The sequence below is a fragment of the Sceloporus occidentalis genome, unplaced genomic scaffold (assembly GCF_023333645.1).
Source record: "Sceloporus occidentalis isolate IW3139 unplaced genomic scaffold, rSceOcc1.0.p SCAF_236, whole genome shotgun sequence".
NCBI classification, from domain to species: Eukaryota; Metazoa; Chordata; class Lepidosauria; order Squamata; family Phrynosomatidae; genus Sceloporus; species Sceloporus occidentalis.
The window spans coordinates 1,104,917-1,113,499 of NW_028317216.1; positions in this window are offsets into that span (position 1 = coordinate 1,104,917).

Below are 8,583 nucleotides of genomic sequence, written 5' to 3' on the forward strand. Positions count from 1 at the left end.
ATACAGGGTGTGTGTGTATTTAGTGTGTTATTGCGCTGCATACAGGGTGTGTGTATTTAGTGTGTTATTGCGCTGCACACAGGGAGTGTGTGTATTTAGTGTGTTATTGTGCTGCATACAGGGTGTGTGTGTGTATTTAGTGTGTTATTGCGCTGCATACAGGGTGTGTGTGTATTTAGTGTGTTATTGCGCTGCATACAGGGTGTGTGTGTATTTAGTGTGTTATTGCTCTGCATACAGGGTGTGTGTGTGTGTGTGTGTATTTAGTGTGTTATTGCTCTGCATACAGGGTGTGTGTGTATTTAGTGTGTTATTGCGCTGCATACAGGGTGTGTGTGTATTTAGTGTGTTATTGTGCTGTTTATATATACCGTGTTGTGTTGTGCATAGGCCCTGTATTTATACTGTGTTTTAGTGTGTGTGTGTAGGATGTACTTTGCCAGTGTTTTGATTTAGTGTGTATTCACTTTGTATAGGGTCTATGTACAGTGTGTGGGTTTTGTGTCTATGAAGTGTTATTGTGGTGCATACAGGTTGTGTGGGTTGTTGTTTTGTATACAAGGTGTGTGTATTTAGTGTGTTATTATGCTGCACACAGGGTGTGTGTGTATTTACTGTGTTATTGCAGTGTATACAGGGTGTGTGTATTTAGTGTGTTATTGCGCTGCATACAGGGTGTGCGTATTTAGTGTGTTATTGCGCTGCACACAGGGAGTGTGTGTATTTAGTGTGCTATTGCGCTGCATACAGGGTGTGTGTATTTAGTGTGTTATTGCGCTGCATACAGGGTGTGTGTATTTAGTGTGTTATTGCGCTGCATACAGGGTGTGTGTATTTAGTGTGTTATTGCACTGCACACAGGGTGTGGGTGTTAATGCAGTGTATACAGGGTGTGTGTGTATTTAGTGTGTTATTGCGCTGCACATAGGGAGTGTGTGTATTTAGTGTGTTATTGCAGTGTATACAGGGTGTGTGTGTGTATTTAGTGTGTTATTGCGCTGCACACAGGGAGTGTGTGTATTTAGTGTGTTATTGCACTGCACACAGGGTGTGTGTGTATTTAGTGTGTTATTGCACTGCACACAGGGTGTGTGTGTATGTGCATGTGTATAAGAGTGTGGTACTAGCCTGTATGGGGTTGTTTGTGTTACACACATGCTAACGTCAGATTGTATGTCAGAGTGTGTGTACTAGAATATAGTGTTAGCATGTGCGTACGTGAGTGTAGAATGTTAGCGTGTGTCTGTAGAGTGTGTAATTGTACGTTAGTGGATGGCAAAGCTCAACAAACCCGAGGTGCCAGGAAATAAAAACATGAAAAAAAAAGCCGGCTCCTAGATCCAAACCGAATTTGTCGACCCATCAGGAACAATGGCCGGGTAAATGAGTTTTAGTGGTTCTTCCGGCCCTCGGATAACCCTCCGGAATTATTATTATTATTATTCATATTAAATAATACTCTGCCTTTTACTGTCATTAGATAACATTTAACAGCGATGACGCCGTCTGCTTTCCCTGCACAGGCATTAGATAATGACTCGGATATAACACATACTGTATATTAAAACATATTGTTACCTTGAATTGGTGATTTAGGAATAGGAATGGGGCCGTTCTGATCTGTCCTGGTATGACTGCCAGCTTTTGTCTACACGACCCAAATGTTAAATATTTTAGGGCTGCTCCGTTGAAGCTTCCTGCTGCTCTTTTATGAAAGTTTTGGGTCACGCATTCTTCAGGTTAGACAGGATTGGGGAGCTGATACTATAGCATATCACCTGTCTAGCTTCACGGATGGGATGTCGTACCAGGAAAAGTTCAGGTTGGGGTGCCGTAGAGGTGCGGAGCGCTTTTCCTGCGTGTGCACATCGGGGTCTTTTTTTAGACCCCACATGCAATGTACATCAAATGTACAAAGATGTGCACGGAAAATAGCTGGGGGTTGGGAAGGGGGCAAATGTGTATGGGGTAGGACTCTGTAGAGGACTTTTGCAACTCCGCTATCATATGTAATGCATGGAGTGTCCCTTTAACTGTCAATCATTCTGTCCCCTCTATTTCGAAATGACGTAAGGAATGAGGTCACAGACGCAGGTATTTGAGATATAATCTTCTCATTTGTATCATAACCAGCAGATAAAACGTTTCTCTTCCTGAAGCCTGTATTTAAAGGGACTGCTCGTGTATAATTTAAGATTCTCTCCCAGGTGGTGAGTCAAACCACGAGGGATCACCTAATTTTACAGCGCGTCACGTGGTTATCTGAGCCACGAAAAGACTCGTTACCTTTCGGTATTAGTCATTTCTGTGCGTATGAATGATATTTACTCACACAGGGATTTGAGCGCTCGTGGATCTTACGTAAGTTTGGAATGAAATGAAGCACGGAAGTATTAGAACCGTAATTCATTCATTATATAAAAGATAGCAGATATTACATACATAAATGTTTGTATATACAGCGCTGTGAAAACGTATTGCCCTATTTTTGCTTATTTTCACATTAAATGTTTCAGATCAATTCATTAATTAAAGCAGCATTTAAATGATCACTTATATCGCCCAAATGAAAAAGTAATTACCCCAGAAACCTAATAACTGATTGTCCCACCTTTGGCGGCAACAACTGCAATCAATCCTTTGTGTTTTCGCACGTTCTCTTTGTTTTATGTTAAAAATAGTTGGATGATCTGAAAACTGTTCCAGTTCATGCCAAAGGTGTTGGATGGGGTTGAGGTGGGGACTCTGTGCCATGTCTTTATGGACCCCAAACTCTTCCCACAAGGTTGGAAGCAGAGCATCGTCCAAAATGTCTCGGTGCTGAAACATTAAGATTTTCCTTCACTGGGAGGGGCCCAATCCCTGATTTCAATAATTAAGAGGTCCGTCCCAATACTTTTGTCCATATAGTTGCGCACAAAGCAAGGTCCATAAAAATGTGGTTGGATGAGTTTGGTGGAAGAGCTCAACCGGCCACACAGAGCCCTGACCTCAACCCCATCGAACACCTTTGGAATGAACCAGAACGGAGATTGCGAGCCGGGGCGTCTCGTCCAACATCAGCGCTTGACCTCACAAATACTGGATGAATGGCAGAAATTCCCACAGAAACTCGCCAAAATCCGGAGGAAAGCCTTCCCGGTAGGGTGGGAGCCGTTATAGCTGCAAAGGGGAACCGACTTCATGTGAATGTCTATGTATTTAGAATGTGATGTCATCAATGTCCCTGTTGGTGTAATGGTCAGGTGTCCCAATACTTTTGTCCATACAGTGTAGCTGGGGGGGTTAGGCATAGGAGCGAAGGCATGTGGTGGGATTGTTGCATTTGAAAGTGGGACTCCGTGAAAATGTAAAGCGGCCACGCAGCCGTTATATGCATTAAAGCGCACCTTTTACATTTTCCTATTGCCATTATAAATGAAAATAAGAGAATTGTTATTGCACTCAGGGTAATTGACATGGACTGTTTGCAAAATTATTATTGGGTAGTAGAAGTATTATGAAACACTCATCTACAGACACCAGACAAGCCAGAAGGCTTGCTTTTCCCTCAGAAATCTCATGGTGCTTTCACAACCACAAGGGATTCTGGGTAGGCGCATGCAAATAAGGTTAACAATTATCACCAAAATTATTATTGAAAACAATTATCTCGACGTATGCTTCCCGTCACATACGCTCGACAGAGGCTTTGTGAGTTTCCCTCGACTTCCTGTGCGGTTTTATGAACAAGAACCCAAACCAGCCGAGGACGTCAGCCGCTATACGTTTCCTGGAGATTTGTAAAGTGCAGGAAAGTGTCGTTAACCGCTGTTCTGTGTTTATGTATACTCTGCTTCTATACGTTGCTACTGTTACAACGGACACTTCGACCGGAAATAGAAATAGGTTCTGCGCATGCATTTGGGGCACGGCAACCGCATGGCAACTTAAAAACTAAATTAGCATCCAGTATTTATACCTTAATGGAAATCAATGCCACTAAAGGTGCTGTTCTACCAACTCTGCCAGATCTAACAGTTTTGCAACTAAACACAGCACAAGAACCCTTAAGTCCCAGTAATGTTTAACGAACAAACCCTTCCCAGTAATACTTTTTTAATCGTACAAAAATGTTGTCTCGTTCGTATTTTTTTCCGGAAGGTCTTTGTCATGTGACACAAAAGCAGGCACTGATTGGTTGTTGCCATAAAACATAAAAAGATTTGTAAAATTCTGTTGTTCTTCAACATGATTAACCCCTTCAATCCCCTATAGACTTACCGGGAAGTCCAAAAAACGCCCAAAAAGAAACCCCTATGGACGTCCCGGTACGTCCAGCCCTTCGTGCAGCGTCAGGGACACATCCCTGCCGCTGCACGGGAGACCAGGCTGTCGTTTGACAGCCTGGACTCCCCCCTGGCAGCAGAAGCCGGCATCGCCGGCTTTCTGCTGCCCGATCTCCCGTAACAGCTTCCGGCATGAAAGCCGATAAGCTGTTACGGTTGAAAGTGCGCGATCGGGCATTCCCGATTCCCGTCATTCAGCAGTGACGTAACCCGGAAGGTCATCCTGCCCTCCGATGAGGCACAGAGACGCTGCGATCTCTATGCAGGTCTGTGAGGACCTGCATAAAGATCACAGTGTGATCGGTGCAGGGGGATCGCGGGGAGGGGAGTGAGAAACCATCTCTCTCACTCCCCCTCCCGTCCTGTAACAGAAAAGCAGAAAAAAAAAAGTTAATTCATTTAAAAAATAATATTAAATAAATCATTAAAATAATAATATATATAATACAAAAAAAAATTATAATGTGAGCTGTGATGTCATTGTGACATCACTGGCATGTTCAGGAGGTCCCTAGGAGGACCTCTAACCATTTCTGTGTAAAAATAATATATAAAAAAACATGAAAAAAAAAAGATGATAAAAAAATTATTCAAAAACCTTACTTCCCATTGCCCTATCATAACATCTAGCCAGTATAACCCTTCTGCCCCTGTTCACAACCCCCAAACCCGTTAAGCCATAGGCATAAAAATTATACAAAATTGTACACCTTATAGTATGCTCCCTGGTGCTGGGAAAGTCTGGAAAATCCATATAAATTAGGTATTTCTGAAATCAGGACACCTGAATTAATAAACTTGGAGGGGATTTTCCATCACTTTACCTAATTTTGTGAGGATTCAGAGGGAAAATGTAAAAAAAAATTAGTTTAATTTTCTAATCTTCGCTAGTTTTTACTAAATTTCTCATTCTAAATTTTCCGCTAATCATCCAACTATGGTATCAAACGAAAGCTCTATCTCTCCTTGAAAAAACAATATATAGTTTACATGGGTACACTACTCACAGGAATAGAGAATCATCGCTAAACCGACGTACCCCAAAAATGGCAAAATTGCTCTGGGCTTTGAGGTACCAAAAACCCCTGGGATTGTAGGGGTTAAACCTCAAGAGGAAATAATGAAATGCCAGATCCACTAAGGTTTATTTGCTTAGTGTACTGACATCTTTAAAGAGGCGGCGTACCTTCTACTCACCCGTTTGGGTGAAAAACATGGATTTCCATATTTCCTAAATTATACCCTAAATACTCTAAAACCACTCACTCTGCATGTGAATCAGGGACCTCTAAGGCTTCGTAAAGGAATTGATTTGTATCCTATTAACCCGTTCTTGACTTCATGCAACGAGCAGAACACTTAAAAGGCTGTAGACGGACTTTGTGAATGCACACTTGGGGATCAGGACCGAACCCTACGAGGTCATGTCGGTTCCTGTGGATTTCTGTGCCGGGACATGGTGGGTCCTATAAAAATTAAATGTAAAAACTATGTGCGGTAACGTCTGTATTTATTTTAACTGAGAAATGATTTGTGTTCATAAACGTGAATGTGAGGATCCCTTTAAAACCGTTCCAAAACATTGAGTCAAAAAAAAATTAAAATATCTGGCTTTTGTAACCATAAGGTTTGTAAATTTGTAATTTACTACAAATAAAAAAAATTCTGATAAAACTAATGCAGCACATAGACTCGGCAAGACACATTGTGCTATATTTCAGCCTAGTAGAGCACCAAATATTGTGAAATATTTCTACATAGTATTTCTGTGTTTAGAGAATATTTTCTTGCACACACCTGACTTCTCTTTTTTTTTTTTTTTGTTTTGTTTTGTAGCCTTTAAATTTGTGTAAATCAGATTTTGCTATTAAAGATGCTGTTCCACTTAGACAAAAAAAATATCACACATTCTAGAATGCTTATTTCGTTACAGTTTAAGCAAATTAACCTTAGGGGAGCGTTCATTTTATTTTTTACGCCGAAAGACATGTTAAAAACCTTTAAGAAGACTTTAAAGTCTCCATGACAACAACCTATGAGAACTCACTTTTGAGTCACATGACAAGCCTTCCTGGCCAAAAAAATATATTGATGACTAAAGAATGATTTAATTGAAATCATAAGGCATTCAAGCAGTAGTGATGTGCGAAATGCAGTATTTGGTTACAATACAGAAGAGCACCTTTAAGGAAGTATGGGGGAGGCAAAAGTTATTGGTTTTGGGTTTTTTTTTGTGAAATATGCAGTGGTTTGGGTGGGAGCGTTAAGGTTTATAATGGTTTGTCGGTTTATAAATCAGACTAAAGCTGCTTAAGAATGAGAACGAGTTAAGAATGAGTTTTACTTTCCCCGAATGAAACTTGTCTTTGGGCTGGAGTTCCTGCGATTCATTTGCATAATGTCCGTGAAGCCCTTTCCGATATACCTGGATTTATTATACTCTATTGTAGAAATGGTGATATGTGAATTTTTTTATTTTTTTTTGCAATGTTTAAAAGAAATCCAGTGGGACTCGGGTCATGTTTTTCTCCTGTTTCTGCCAAGGGACTAGATCCCAGAAGTGTTGCTGAGCTATAATAATAGAGAGAATATTTATTCCTTTATTCATTACTCATTTACCCTTCTTCTCCACTCAGCTCCAGCTGCTGTCTTCCCGTCTCAGATCAGCGGCGTTTCTGTATGATCCACTAAAAACGGTAATTATCATTTATTTTTTTTATTTTTTTGTCCGAGTCCTAATTCTTAACCCGAAAGATACGTTCCAGCTGTGATTACTGAGATAGGACTTGTATGAAGTGTGGTAGAGTGATATGCGTACGGGGGCGAATTAAGAACAAAAGGAAACCCAGAAGCGCGGATTTATAAGGCATGCCGTAATGTCTATAAGTGTATATTAGCAACCTAAATAATTCCAGCTGAAAATGTTAGGTATGTACCTAACATCGGTATTTCTAGAAGATAAGACTTCTGGTGGCTTTGCTTGGACAGCTGCTTGCTGGCGCTTAAACAAATGTCCACGAGTAATTAAGTACTGCGCTCTGGCTCCTGTGTCTACATTGGACCTTGGCTATATCACTAATCAAAGCAGAGGTAAGGAGAAAAAACGGGGCTAGTTCCCCATGTTAAACAATACGATGAACTTCACAATTCAACGAAACGTTTGATGCATAAATGTGTAAAACATTTAGAAAAGGAAAAACCTGGAACAATGTTTCTGCGTAGAGCGGCTTGTTTGTGGGAGTTGGTGTCCTACACCCATGCTGACCAAGCTCTGATGACTTCCAGTCCTCATCCTCTAGCTCCATTGCCTCTCCAACATAGCTCTCCCCCCTCTCCGCCTCCCATAAGCAGCAGGAGGGGGGGGTCTTTGCCCCAAGGTATTGAAGTGAGCTTTCTCAATTTCACTAGGGTAACTGAACTTAATTTATATGCTGTCCTTATGTTCTGCGTGCTAAAAGAATGCTATAAGATAACATTTTTATTTTTTTATTTACTCGTATAAAGTTCGGAGTCCCAAAGCATACAGTATGTGGAAGATTGTTCTTTCTGTGGAGCCGACCACATTGACAATCGGTGGAGGTTTGGTGGCTTCCGGTCTCCTGCCCCCCTAGGAAACTGTAGGCAGATACAGACAGGTGTTGGTTTGTGGTTCCTTTGCATGTTGCATACCCAGTTTGTGATGCCTGTGAGTGTGTAGATACATCAGACCCAGAAAGCTTAGCTAATACATTTAAATCTTCCTTGCGTATTCACAATGGAAGTAAACTCACCGGGGTAACGTAAAGCACAAGCAAAGCGATTGGACCTGAATTAGTTGGAGTATATTATAGGGGTGCAGTGCAACTTTATAGTGATGAATGAAGGCGTTTTTTGGAACACATCTGAGATACTTTTCTATGCAGGGTATGTGAGTGCATGTATTAAATATAAATACAAATATTATTTAAATATGCTTCTGTCTCAGGAGCCTTCAAGGAACCAGACAGATACATTGTGGCCAAACAGGACTTTTCATGCGCAGCACTAAGTAGTAAAATGTTCAGCCAGGTATATATATATACGTACAGGACTGAGTATATCCCAAGAGCGGGTAACTAACAATTTACTGTTTTTGTCTATTATGTGCTTATCTGTATACGTTTGTCCCCCTTTTCACTCCTAAAACAAAAGTTACAAATATTTTGTTCAGCCCAAAATCAGTTTTTAGGGTAAATCAATGTTTATTGAGATTTTCAAAATTTTCAAAATATGTGGG